This window comes from Callospermophilus lateralis, unplaced genomic scaffold (genome assembly GCF_048772815.1).
Source record: "Callospermophilus lateralis isolate mCalLat2 unplaced genomic scaffold, mCalLat2.hap1 Scaffold_121, whole genome shotgun sequence".
NCBI lineage: Eukaryota > Metazoa > Chordata > Mammalia > Rodentia > Sciuridae > Callospermophilus > Callospermophilus lateralis.
Window position 1 is genome coordinate 915,541 of NW_027512399.1, and position 14,349 is coordinate 929,889.

At 37.0% G+C, this 14,349-nt stretch overlaps 1 pseudogene; it reads right to left on the reverse strand.

Annotated features, from left to right (window-relative positions):
* Positions 1–1,215: 1,215 nt before the first annotated feature.
* LOC143389882 (cytochrome c oxidase subunit 6C pseudogene) lies at positions 1,216–8,276 on the reverse strand (annotated as a pseudogene).
* Positions 8,277–14,349: the final 6,073 nt, after the last annotated feature.

A 14,349-nucleotide genomic window follows, 5' to 3' on the forward strand; every position in this document is an offset into this window, starting at 1 on the left:
GAAAAAAAACAATCTGTGGTTATCATAATATTCCTGCCATGTTGGTTAATAGAAGAAAGTAGAGATTTTTCTATAGCATCTGTCTGGAAGATTTACTTTTCAAGAAATCAAAATTCCCTGGAGTGCTCTGATAGTAGCCACAAGAAAAATATCCCTGGCTTTCTTCAGCCCTATTAGTGACCTGAGAAAATAACCCAATATCTCTGTACTTCATTGCATTAACCATGTGGTTCTGATGCTTTAATGTTTTGGAGCCTTGCTGACTAGGAAAAGACTGCCCCTTCGAGAGTTAGCCAACCAGCAAAGGACTTTCTGGAGAGCTGGATTTTCATATGCAAACCAACCAACCCAGGACTGACACCTCAACCACCTCTTTTCAGAGGGTCTGTGTGTAGCAGCAGGAGTATATGGGAAATCTTCGTACTTTCTGCTCCGCTTTGCTATGAAGATAAAATAGCTCTAAAAAACAAAATCTACTTTGGGGGCTGAGGTTGTGGCTCAGTGGTAGGGTGCTTGCCTAGCACATGTGAGGTACTGAGTTTGATTTTCAGCACCATATAAAAAATAAATAAATAAAATAAAGGTATTGTGTCCATCTAAAATTAAAACAAAAAAAAATTAAAATTTTTTTTTAAATAAAAAAAACCCACCTTTAAAGAAAAGAATAAAATGGTCTAGGAGACTACAAAATAGCAGTATTTTTCTTAGAAGTGTTGATAAGGGACTCACTATTCCCCTGCCCTAATTATCTTGGGAATAGGCACAGCACCTACTTCCCCAGAGTCCACTGAGATGATCCAACTAGTCAGTCCTAAACTGCTTGCTTTACCTCATTCTCATTTCTTAGAGTCCACAATACAGAAATTTTATTTGGACTCCTGAAGACCATTTCAAGGCCAGGACCAGGTAATTGCACCTAGAAGTAACCCACTGAAATAAACGAAACATCAGAGTAATTAAAGACGTATAAAAACAATGAAAATTGTAAGAAATACTGAAACCGAGTTATCTTCATGAGGTTCATAACGGTGTTAAAAGTTTCCAACCAATTATGTTTTTGCTTTTAAGTGCTCCAAATTATCAATAAGAATCAAGCAAACACTGTCTACAGTATTTGTTAATTGTTTATTTACCAAGAAAAACTCTCCCTTAGCCTATGTATTCATGTTTTATAGTTCAGGAGCACAAACTTCTAAGGACCTCAATCCAAAGAAATTATTTATATTCCAAAATCACTTTGCAACTCTGAAAGATACCGGCCCTCCTCATCTCCTCAAAATCTTTCATGGAATCATAATTTCTGTGGAAATCTGCATATGCTTCCTTTCTTGGTTCAGCCACACCAAACTTATCAAGAGCTGCAACCCCCAGGGCAACCATGAATGTTCCTACAATATGAAACTGCAGCTGTTAGGCCAGAAGACCCCTCATCCAAGGTTTCATCAAAGCGCTAGAAGCCACAGAAGTTACTGTCCTCCACACCAATGTCCTTCCTGGTAGATGCAGAAATGGACCTCTTAGAACAATTTTTTAAGTTTTTTTTTCTTTTTTAAGAGCTACTTTAGATTCCAAGCCAAGTTAAGCTGAAAGAATACAGACACTCTGAGAGTACAGAGGCTTCCTATATCCCCTTGCTCCTGTGCATGGTACAGCCTCCTCTACTGTCAACACCCTGTACCAGAGTGGCAGATTTGTGCAACGGATGACCTTACATTGTACACCCTTATTAACCAAAGCCCATGGTTAATGTTAGGGTTCACTTTTGGTGAGTCATACATTCTATGCCTTTGTAAGGATACATAATGATATAAAGAATAATTTCACTGTCATAAAATTTTCTGTTCTCTGCCTACTCATTCCCCTTTCCCCCCAAATTTTGGCAAAGACTGATCTTTTTATTTTCTTTTTTTAATTAATTTTTATTGTAGGTTGTTCAAAACAGTACATAGTTCTTGATATATTATATTTCACACTTTGATTCAAGTGGGATATGAACTCCCATTTTTACCCCATATACAGATTGCAGAATCACATCAGTTGCACAACCATTGATTTACATATTGCCATTCTGGTGTCTGTTGTATTCTGCTGCCTTTCCTATCCCTCTATTATCCCCCATCCCCCCACCCCCTCCCCTCTTCTCTCTCTACCCCCTCTACTGTAATTCATTTCTCCCCCTTATATTTTTCCTCCTTACCCCTCACTTCCCTCTTGTATGTAATTTTGTATACCCCTGAGGGTCTCCTTCCATTTACATGCAAATTTCCCTTCTCTCTCCCTTTCCCTCCCACCTCTCATCCCTGTTTAATGTTAATCTTCTTCTCATGCTCTTCGTCCCTACTCTGTTCTTAGTTACTCTCCTTATATCAAAGAAGACATTTGGCATTTGTTTTTGAGGGATTGGCTAGCTTCACTTAGCATAATCTGCTCTAATGCCATCCATTTCCCTCCAAATTCTATGATTTTGTCATTTCTTAATGCAGAGTAATACTCCATTGTGTATAAATGTCACATTTTTTTTATCCATTCGTCTATTGAAGGGCATCTAGGTTGGTTCCACAGTCTTGCTATTGTGAATTGTCCTGCTATGAACATGGATGTAGCAGTGTCCCTATAGTGTGCTCTTTTTAGGTCTTTAGGGAATAGACCGAGTAGGGGAATAGCTGGATCAAATGGTGGTTCCATTCCCAGTTTTCCAAGAAATCTCCATACTGCTTTCCAAATTGGCCGCACCAATTTGCAGTCCCACCAGCAATGTACAAGAGTACCCTTTTCCCCACATCCTCGCCAGCACTTGTTGTTGTTTGACTTCAGAGTGGCTGCCAATCTTACTGGAGTGAGATGGTATCTTAGGGTGGTTTTGATTTGCATTTCTCTGACTGCTAGAGATGGTGAGCATTTTTTCATATACTTGTTGATTGATTGTATGTCCTCCTCTGAGAAATTTCTGTTCAGGTCCTTGGCCCATTTGTTGATTGGGTTATTTGTTATCTTATTGTCTAATTTTTTGAGTTCTTTGTATATTCTGGATATTAGGGCTCTGTCTGAAGTGTGAGGAGTAAAGATTTGTTCCCAGGATGATCTTTTTATTTTCTCCCTGTCTTCATAATTTTATGAGAGGCCATTATAACTCCAAAGTTTTCTTTGGTTTTCTACTTTGCACTAAATGGGAGGTATGGAATCATGGTGGAATAATAGAGTCAATCCCCACTCCCCACTCCAGCTAAGAGGTGGGGACAGAAAAAAATACAAGCAGACAAATGAATAAAATAATTACAGTATAGCTGAAAGAGATGCTGAGAGAGAAGGGAGGCAAGCCTACTTTACAGGGAGCACAGAGATGACACATAAGCTAAAACCCCAGGATGAAGTTGGATAGTAAGAGTGATAGAAGATTAAAAAAAGCAGAGACTTGGAATGTGTAAAATCTCAGAGCCAGGAAGGAGTAGGATTATCTGAGGATCTGAGAGCTCCAGGGACTAGTTCTTTGTAAAGGTCTTTGTATAATGCTAGAGAGGCCATGGGGAGTTCAGTTTTGCTGGCCTGAAAGGTCCTGATAAGAAACTGGGATTTTACTCCATTTGCTGTAGAAAGTTTCTAAAAGCTTTACCGAGAGGAGTAACATTATCTCATCATGTTCTAAGAAGCTTACATTGAGGTTAATGTTTTACCCTTTGCTTTATCATTTATCCTCTCTTCCTCTACATTTTTTTTCCATATGGATATAAGTTACATACAACTTGACTAAATACTTTAGCTTGCTTTTATGAAAAATGGAGACACTCTGTTTTTTAATACTTGTCAATATCATGAATTTATATCAACACAATATTTTTATCTAATATGCCATCCATTTTCCATTTTAGTTTGTTGGTCTAATGGTGCTCTTTATAAAAGCATTTTGCCCCCTTCAGGATCCAATCTGGGGTCAAGTATTGCATTTAATTATCATGATTATTCAGCTTTCTTTACTCTGAAACATTTCTCGAGACCATATTTTATGATGTCAATGTTTTTGAAAAACAGTTTCTTCCCTTCACTATTTAACCAATATGTACCTTATTTTGTGTTTGTGTGACATTTCTCTGGGATTACACAGGGGTTATGTATTCGGAATGAATTCTGTATAATGGATTATGCCTTCTTTGCAATGTTACATCTGGAGACTCATGATCCTTATAGATGATGTTAATTTTGATCACTTATCAAGGTATTGCCTGCTTTCTTCATTGTGTGATTAATTTTTGATTTTCCCTTGCACCTAATAAAGAGTCTGCAGGGAGATGTTTTAAAACCATGCAAATATCCTGCCACTTTTCAAAACTGGCCCCTAGGTTGAGCATGACTGTTGCCTGATTTAGTCTTTACTCTGAAGTTGGCAAACTGATGATTTTCTAGTGCTCTAATTCTACATTTATCTCTGCATTTCCCATTTTGTCCAGGGCATCAGTCTATAGTCTATACGCTGAGCTTCTTGCTTCTTTCCTGTTTTTCTTCTATTTTCTATTTTCTGACTTCTATTTTCTTCTGATTTATGAATTCCCATGTTTTTGGTGGTTTATGATTCATTATCATACTAATTATTTTTGGTTTACAAGTAGTATCAGTTTGGCCAGTGGGAACATCTTCGAGGTCATTCCTGCATCCTTGTGACATGTTCAGACCATTTTTGTGGGGAGCCCTTTCCTAATTTCCAGCAAGACAAGCTGTTCCAGGTTTATCTTGAATCTGTATCCCAGTCCTGGAGTGACCTTTCTCCCAGGAGACCTGGTTCTTTTAATGGGTAAAGATCAAGACCTTAATGCTATGTGTCATCATTGCTACTGGGTATCTTTTCTTGACTCCTCTGGCATTAAAAGTTAGTAAATATATTCACATGTATTCAACTTGGATTTGTGCGTGTGTGTGTGTGTGTGTGTGTGTGTGTGTGTGTGGATACAGAAGCATACTCACAAACATTTTATAAATCATAGGTTTACATAAATCCATCTCAGTCCAAACTATCCCCATAGGATGGTTTCTTTTCTACTCTCATTCCATATTTGCATCTTTCTTATACAATGAGAATCATAGATCCTAGTATTGACACATTTACACTCACTCAGTCTTAGAGCATATAAAAACTAGCTTCAGAATTCTTTTTTTCCAACATCACTACAATACAAAAACCTTCTGAAAAGAGTTCAGCATTTGTTTACAATCCATCTAAGATTGTGGATTATAGCTAGTAATTTTTTTCTCCATCTCCATCACCTTTAGTTTGGTTATGATGGTCATTTGAATTAAAATTAAGTTTGTTTAAGTTTGTTGTCTACTTAAACTTACTCTTTTCATGTCTATTGATTTAGTTTTTGAATATGCAGAATATTTATATACCTTCATAAGTCAAAGCTATACAAAAGGATACCTTCCTTGGTCCCTCAGAGATGAACATAATTGCTTTCTAATTTATTCTTCTATTCATTTTTGTAATGATAAGTAGATATACATGTGCTTTCTTCTCTTTCTTACATAACATGTAACATACTATATATGTTCTTATCACTGCACAGTATTCCCTGGAAACCATCCCATATCAGTTTGTACTGATCTTCCTAGTTCTTTTTGACAGCTGCAGAATGCCCCATTGTGTTTGCACCACAGCTAACTGAACGAATATCCTATGTAGTATTTTATAATTAAAGATAAACCTCCATTGAATTTTTGTAATATGCATTTTTATTCTTAGCAAGGTATCTTCAGAATAAACTTCTAAAAGTAGGATTGCTGCATTGAAGGAAAAAAACTCTTCATAATGACCCTTCATATGGGTGGATTTTACATCCATGGATTCAACCAACCTTGGACTGAAAATATCTAAAAAGAGTTGCATCTGTACTAAACATGTACAGACTTTTTTCTTGTCATTATTCCCTAAACAATATAATACAATGGCTATTTACATAGCACTTATGTTGTATTAGAGATGATGGGTAGATTGTATGCAAATACTATACCATTCTATATAAGAGACTTAAGCATCCATGGGCTATCTGTGGTGGAAGGAGGTCCTGGAACACAAACTACACCAACTGTATGTAGTTTCATTAGGGCGTTGCTATTGGTTTATCTTGATGTCCTTTTCCTTGACTGTTTATTGAAAATTTATTTTCATTCTTTTGTTTTTATCAATATAGATGTTGGTTACAATTTTTTCTCTAATCTATATATTCCATAGAATTGTAATCTTTTCATTATTATCATCTTAACTAAATTCTGTACTTTCTCTGTTTTTTCTTTCAACAGAGCTCTTTAATAGATGGTTTTTAAATTTCCACATGGAAGGTTATGTAACCTCCTTCTGGGAGTGTCTTGGAATTCCAGTTAACTTAATCAGATTAGCCCAATTAACTCATTCCCTAGCTTCTCTTCCCGAACTGCTTCTGCTCCTAGAGTGACCTTTGTCTACCTTTCCACCTTTCTTATTTCACCCAATCTTTATTTTCTGAAGCATTGCTCTTGTTCTTAACTACACCAGTACAAGCTAACTCTCTCATTTCAGAATTCTTATGGCATTTATCACCTGTATTAAATCATCTGACATGTTCAATTAAATTTTACTAAGGTCTAAAGGCATCATACACTCAGACTTCAGATTGTTTGGGAGATTGAATCCAAACTGTCATGCAGTAACTATGTAACCTTGGTCAAATGACATAGTCTCTCTGTGTGTCAATTTCTCCAGCTACAAATGCATATGATAATAGTACCTCTTGTGGTGAGGGTCTAAGATGTTATTATCTGCAAAGATCTTAGAACAGTGCCAAAATTCTAAGCTTTAAGAATAACAGTACGGGCTAGGTTTGTGTCTTAGTGCAGAGCACTCACCTAGCACGGGCAAGGTCCTGGGTTTGATTCTCAGCATCACATAAAAATAAATAACTGAATAAAAAATATTGTGTCCAGGGCTTGGGATGTGGCTCAAGCAGTAGCGCGCTCGCCTGGCATGCATGAGGCCCAGTTCGATCCTCAGCACCACATACAAACAAAGATGCTATGTCTGCCGATAACTAAAAAATAAATATTAAAAAATTCTCTCTCTCTCTCTCTCTCTTAAAAAATATTGTGTCCAACTACAACTAAAATAATAAATATTAAAAAGAGAATAATAAAATCAATTCATGGGGTTGTGACTCAGCAATGGAGTGCTCGCCTCCCAGTGCAAGGCCCTGGGTTGGATCCTCAGCAATATAATCCTTTAATATAATAAAATGAATAATCTCACCATTCCAAGATAACAACTATGAACACTTTGATCCTTCCAATCTTTTGTTCTAAATATAGGCTCAAAATGTTTATATTCAGTTATTTAAATGTGTTAATATGTTGTTTTTTCTCTTAAAATAACTTTTTTTTTATATTACAAATGGCACTTTAATGCTTGAGTAACATTAGTGTAGGTAATGTTGAGTAAATAGTCCACAATAAATCCCCTATTACTGGACATCAATCTAAGTGGTTTCTGTAATTATAAATAATTCTTCAGTGATCATCTATCTTAGGAAACACTGTACTCATGTTGCCTTAAATAGTGCCTGGCATATGCCAGGGACTAAATATATAATCATTAGATTAATATTTCTGATTGCAGCTATTTCCATATTTTAGATTCTAAAAAGCAGAATAGTGAGCCAAAGAAATGGAATCATCTTTAATATAATAAAATGAATTCATTTTGACATCTTTCGTTAAAAGTAAAAGAAGAAGCCCACTAAGGGAACTCAAGGATACTGGCATGTCTCCTGGTCTCCCAAGGCAGGAATGCAACTTAACTCTGGAAAAAGACTGCAACAGGGAAATTACATGCCATTAATCCTCAGTTCACTATCATTTAAGTCTGCCCTCTTTACATTTTTTTTCCAGTGCTGGGAACAGAACCCAGGACCTTGTGCATGCTATGCCAGTGCTCTGCCTCTCAACTGCATCCCCAGTCCTTCTGTATATCTTTTATTCTTCTTGTCTGTCTGTGAAGGAACCTCCTGCTTTTCTTGTCCATGTGAGAGAACCTTGATGAAGCCTCAGGGGCAGATCCAGATCCATGTGATGTAAGAGACAGAATGATTGACTTGGGAACCCACTCAGCATAAGCCTTCATAAGCCTTCTAAGATGTGTGGATGTAAACTTCCTTTTTTTTCCTTTTAATCAAACCATCAATTCAGAAAGTTTCTTGTGTTGTAGATTTAAGTAATTTTTACATACTTGTATCCAGCTGTGTTTTGTAACTTTTTAAATCCATGTCACGCTTACAATGGATTGTAGATTATAGAAATACTCTTCTGAAATCCAAGATTATAGAATTATTCTTCTATTTCTTTATAGCACTTTCATGGAATTTTTTTTAATTAATTTATTTTTTTAGGTTGTTAGAAGTCCAAAATCTGAGAGGGTTGTTGTATGGTCTCCCCACCTACCAACCCCCTGCGAGACCTAGGGGAATCTGTTCCTTGTCTCTTCCAGTTTCTGGTGATTGCCCTGGCATCTCTGACCACTCTACTGTGTGGGTGGCCTCATTTCTCCAACTTTTGCCTTCATTTTTATATTATTTTCTCTTTTCCTTAGTGGGATAATGATACTTTCATTGGATTTAGGACCCATTTGAATAATCTAGGATGATCTCCTCATCCCCAAATACTTACATCTATGGAGATCACTTTTCCCAGTAAAGCAGCCTTCAAGGTTCTAAGGGTTGGGACATAACTTTTTGGGGGCCACATCATGCAACCCAGAAGCCATCCTGCAGTTAATAGTACACGGACTCTCTCCTGATTCTCACTTTATTGTACACACAGACACACACATACACACACATACTCACATATTATATATTTCTAGATTTTTCTCTATGGTATGTAGAACATTACATTTTGCACATGGATTTAGAGTTTGGTTAAATATCTATCTATCTATCTATCTATCTATCTATATAGAGAGAGAGAGAGAGAGAGAGAGAGAGAGAGAGAGAGAGAGAGAGAGAGAGAGAGAATTTCCAAGCAATGAGAATACCCTTGTAATTTTTGCAGGTATTGTAAAAAGAATAAAAGCCCTGTGACATATCAGTTTTCCTATACATGCTTCTATGGTGCTGTGGTGAAAGTATAGTGACCATCTGCTATACACACAGATGCCTAGTGGCTACATAGATGTGTTCTCTCTTGGAAAACAAAACAAAACAAAAGCCCCCTGCCTTTTCATTACCTTGTAATACAGAATAGCATTGCATAAGTCATTCTTAACCAAGGAGATTTATTTCAGAAGGTTTGGGTTTTGAAATAAGGAAATTGCTTTCAGGATTCTAAACACAACCACACTTAGTAACCTTGCAAAAGTGCATTTTATAGAACTTAGAGATTATCTTTAGAAATATACTTTCTTTAATTTATTTTTGGTATGTTGATAAGTAACCACAGGGCATCAATTCCTCTTATTCAAATTTTTACAACAAGGCCATTGTGTTAGATACGATGCCTGTGGTGGAAAAACAGAGTAACCTCAAAGAGCACCTCTCTTTATCCGACCTTTGTATATATTTTTAATTAGTTTTTATTGAGATAATTATAGTTTCACATGCAACTTAAGAATTAATACAGAGATCCCTTGCACATTTTGTCCAGTATCACCCAATTAGTAAAGTTTTCTATAAAGTTTATTTTAATATCACAACCAGAATGTCGACATTGATTCAGTCGACTGATCATGTTCATATTTCCTTATTTTCACTTGCACAAATTTGGATTCTTGGATTTACCACCAGATCAACATACTGAATGTTTTCAACAACCCAAGAATCTCTCATATTCCCTTTTTATAACCACATTCTCTTTCCAGCTCCCCCCTCCTCCGAGGCAGGTCTCTGAACACCAACAATGACTGACCTAGCCTTGGTGCCTAAAATGTTATTTCAAAATGCTATATAAATGGAATCAAACTTTCAAAACAGTGTGGAACTTTTTGGATGGTTTTATTTCACCCAACATAATTTCCTAGAGATTTATCTGAGTGACTGTATGTATAAATAGTTTATTTCTTTTTTATTACTGAGTAATAGATCACAATTTATTTAACCATTTACTTATTGAAGAATATGGGGGCTGATTCTAGATTTGAGATATTATAAAGAAAGCTGCTATGAAATTTGTACAGGATTTTTTTGTGAACCTAGATTCTCATTTCACTGGCATAAATGCCCAAGAGTGCAATTGCTGGGTATGGTAATTACATATTCAGCTTTATATGAAACTGCCAAGCTGTTTTCCAGAGAGAACGTAACATATCTCATTCCCTCCAGCAATGTATGAGTGGTCAAGTTTTTTCATATCCTCTTCAGCATTTGGTGTCACCAAATAGGTATGTCACTGTCAGGTATGCAATATTGTCTCCTTGTAGTTTTAATTTGCATTTCTCTGAATATCCCCTTCAATGTAATGTTTATTATCTCCTTTTTACTTGGACTGTTTTTTGTTGTTGTTGTTGTTGTTGTTTGTTTGTTTGTTTTTTACTGTTGAGTTTTAAGAGGTTTTTTTTTTGTTGTTGTTGTTGTTGTTTAATATTCTAGTCTTGTCAGATACATGATTGCAAATCCCCTGCACCCCACCACGGCCTCTGTCGCTTGTCTTTTCGTCCTCTTGACGTGGTTGTTGGTAGAATAAAGAGCTCTTGATTTAGAGGATGTCCCGTTTATCAGCATTTCCTTTTGTGCACTCTCCTACTGATGTCAAGTCTAAGAAATTTTTGTCTAGACCTAGAGCTCAAGATTCTCTCCCCACACCCACCCACGGCTTTTTACTTTCACATTTAAGTGTCTGATCCATTTTATATACAGGTGTAAAGGTTAGGTTCTAGTTCATTTTTTTTTGCTGGTGATTGGTTCGTTGTCCCGGCACCACTTGTTCAAAAGGCCATTCTTTCATTGAACTGGTTTTGCACTTTTGTTACAAATAAGTTGGGCATATTTCTGGGTTTCACTGACCTTTGTATGTATCCTTGTATCCGTACTCTGTGATCTTTTTTACAGAAGCTGTGTAAGTCTTGACATCTGGTGGATAGAATCCTTCCATTTTATTTTTATTTTTTTCAAAGTCATTTTACCTAATTCTAATTTCTTTGCCACTCTCTGTAAACTTTAAAATAACCTTGTCTGTATCTACAAATATTTTGTTGGGCTTTTGATTCTCAATACTTTTTAAAATGTTTGCAAGAATATATAGTGGTATCCCTTATCTCATTTATGCCTTTTTGTTTGTTTGTTTGTTTGTTTTCTTTCTTTTGGGTGGTGGGGGATACTGGGGCTTGAACACAGGGGCACTGGACCACTGAGCCACATCCTCAGACCTATTTTGTATTTTATTTAGAGACAGAATCTCACTGAGTTGCTTAGCCACTCATTTTTGCTGAGGCTGGCTTTGAACTTGCGATCCTCCTGCCTCAGCCTCCAGAGCCACAGGGATTACAGGCATGTGCTTCCGTGCCTGGTTAGTTTTCTTCCTTTTTTTTTCCAGTCTTGCTAAAGAAGAATTTATTGATTTTACTGACTCCCCTCTCCCCAAGAACCAGCCCTTTTTTTTTTTTTTACTCTTTCTGATTTCAGTGTTTCTGGGTTTTGCTCTTAGCTTTATTACTCCTTTTCTTTAATTCCAGTGGTTTAGGAGACTGAGGCAGGAGGATCACAAGTTCAAAGTCAGCTTCAGCAACTTAACAAGGCCCTAAGCAATTTAGCTAGACCCTGTCTCTAAATAAAATATAAAAAAGGACTGGAAATGTGACTCAGTATTTCAGCACCCCTGAGTTCAGTCCCTGGAACCCCCTCCCCATTATGTTAAACATAATTTAAAATGTAAAGAACTCTAATTCTAGTTATTATTAATTTTTTATACTGTTTGATACATTTTATAGCAGTAACAAGAAGTAAAGTAAAAATAAATTTAAAAACAACTTTCTAGTGTAGGCAATGTCAATGCTATTATAGCAACAGTATATTTTTTTCCTATATGTGGAAAACTTGTGGTGTTCTATTTTTGTAAAACATTATTTTTCACATAACAGTAAATAGAATATATAATAAACTTGATGACTTATGCTATCAGTAAAAGACTTCTAAATGTAATTGTTTTAGTAATACTTCTATACTGCTCTTTATAAAACCAGATAGTGTACTAGTTTAAAAGTATATTTACAGGGCTGGGGTTGTGGCTCAGTGGTAGAGCGCTCACCTAGCACATGTGAGGCACTGGGGTCGATCCTCAGCACCACATAATAATAAATAAATAATAATAAAGGTATTTAAAATATATTTATTTATTTATTTACAAAATCTTTGATGCTCCTCCTTTCCGGAAGTGGAGCTTAATTCCCCACCCCTTGAATGTGGACTGGACTCATTGACTCACTTCTAGTAAACAGAGTTAGGTAGATGTGATGATGTCCTTTGTAGATTGGGTCATCCTTGCATTGTGGTTTTCTTCTTGTTTTCTCTTGAGTCGGTTGCTGGGCAGGGCAGGGGGATCCTGAGGGCATTCAGGCAGTCCTGTGGCGTGATCTGTGTGGCAGGAAACTGAGGCCGTCGGCCAACAACCATATGCTAGGGCCATCTTGAAAGCAGATCCTCCAGCACAATCAAGCCTTCAGATGAGGCAGTCCTGTGCATGTCTTGACTGCAACTTCACGCGAGCCCCTGAGCCAGAACCCCTCTACTAAGTTATTCCTGGATACCTGACTGTCTGAGTCCACTTTATGTTGTTATAACAGAATACTACAGAATAAATAATTTGTAAAGGAAAGAAATTCATCTCTCACAGTTCTGGAGGTAGAGAAATCCAAGACTGAGATGCTGGTATCTGGGGACAGCCTTCTTGCTACATTGTAACATGGTGGAAGGCATCACAGTGCAGAGAGTAAGTGTGCTAGCTCAGGTCTCCTCTTTTTCATAAAAAGCCATTAATCCCGTGGATGCCACACCCTCATGACCTCATCTAACCCCACTTGCCTCCCAAAGACCTCATCTCCAAATACCATCAATATATGAATCAGACTCAAACCATAGTGCTGACCTTTAGAAATTATGTGAAATTTTGTTGTTTTAAATCATCAAGTTTTTTGGGAAGAGGGGTGCCAAGGATTGAACTCAGGGGCTTTCGACCACTGAGCCACATCCCCTGCCCTATTATGTATTTTATTTAGAGACAGGGTCTCACTGAGTTGCTTAGCACCTCACTTTTTTGTGAGGCTGGCTTTGAACTCACAATCTTCTCTCAGCCTCCCAAGCTGCTGGGATTACAGGCATGCCACTGCACCTGGCTAAATTACCAAGTTTTGTTTTATAGCAATACATAAATGATTGCACTTAGCATTTCATTGTATGTTATTTTGAAGTAAATGCTCATTAGATATTTATTAATATCTTCAGAACACTTTTTTAAGAGAGAGAGAGAGAGAGAGTTTTTTAATATTTATTTTTTAGTTTTTGGTGGACCCAACATCTTTATTTGTATGTGGTGTTGAGGATCGAACCCTGCGCCCCGTGCATGCCAGGCAAGCGCGTTACCGCTTGAGCCACATCCCCAGCCCCAAAACACTATTTTTAAGTAGGCAATTATATGTTTTCAGACAGTTTTCTCTTCTTTGACCCCAGCACTTTCTTCCATAAGTCTGACATATTGACCCTGGCTCTTTCAGCCCCCATGACTCCAGTTTACCTTTGCCTCTTTAACATGCTGGAATGAGTAAATGAACTGATCTATAAAAGATACTCTCTCTACTTCAGATTTCCCTCTTTTATTCACTTTTACCTTCTCTGCTCTGGTATCGAATCAGCAAATAGAATTATTATTGACTGAAAACCTTCTAAATGTACTCGGAGATTGGGATATTTGGGTGCAGTGACTTCAGAGAGAGGTAGACTGAGGTAATGGAAAAACCCTTTGTGTGCCTCTGGGCCTGTGTTGTCGAGAGAGAGTGGACACAGGATTGTCAAAATTGAGAAGCTCTTTGATGTCCATGTGAATGTTGATGTCCCCCCTGGCTGCAGGCAGGAATTGGGCAGGAATTGAGTCCTCTGCCTCCTTACCATAAGGACAACATCTTAGGTCATTAATATCTTTTATGTTGAAGTTTGACATTTAAATTTGCTTAACCTTTTTTGTGTTTATTCTTGTTACTTCACCTAGATTATAATCTCCTTATGAATCTGCTGTTGTTCTGGGAGATTTCTTATATTTCCTTTAGTATTGCTGGGGCTTCGATTTTCTCTGGATTTCCTGGGATAACCAATTAAACTTAGCTGAAAAATCCATCTTTGAATTGACCCCAGGATCAAT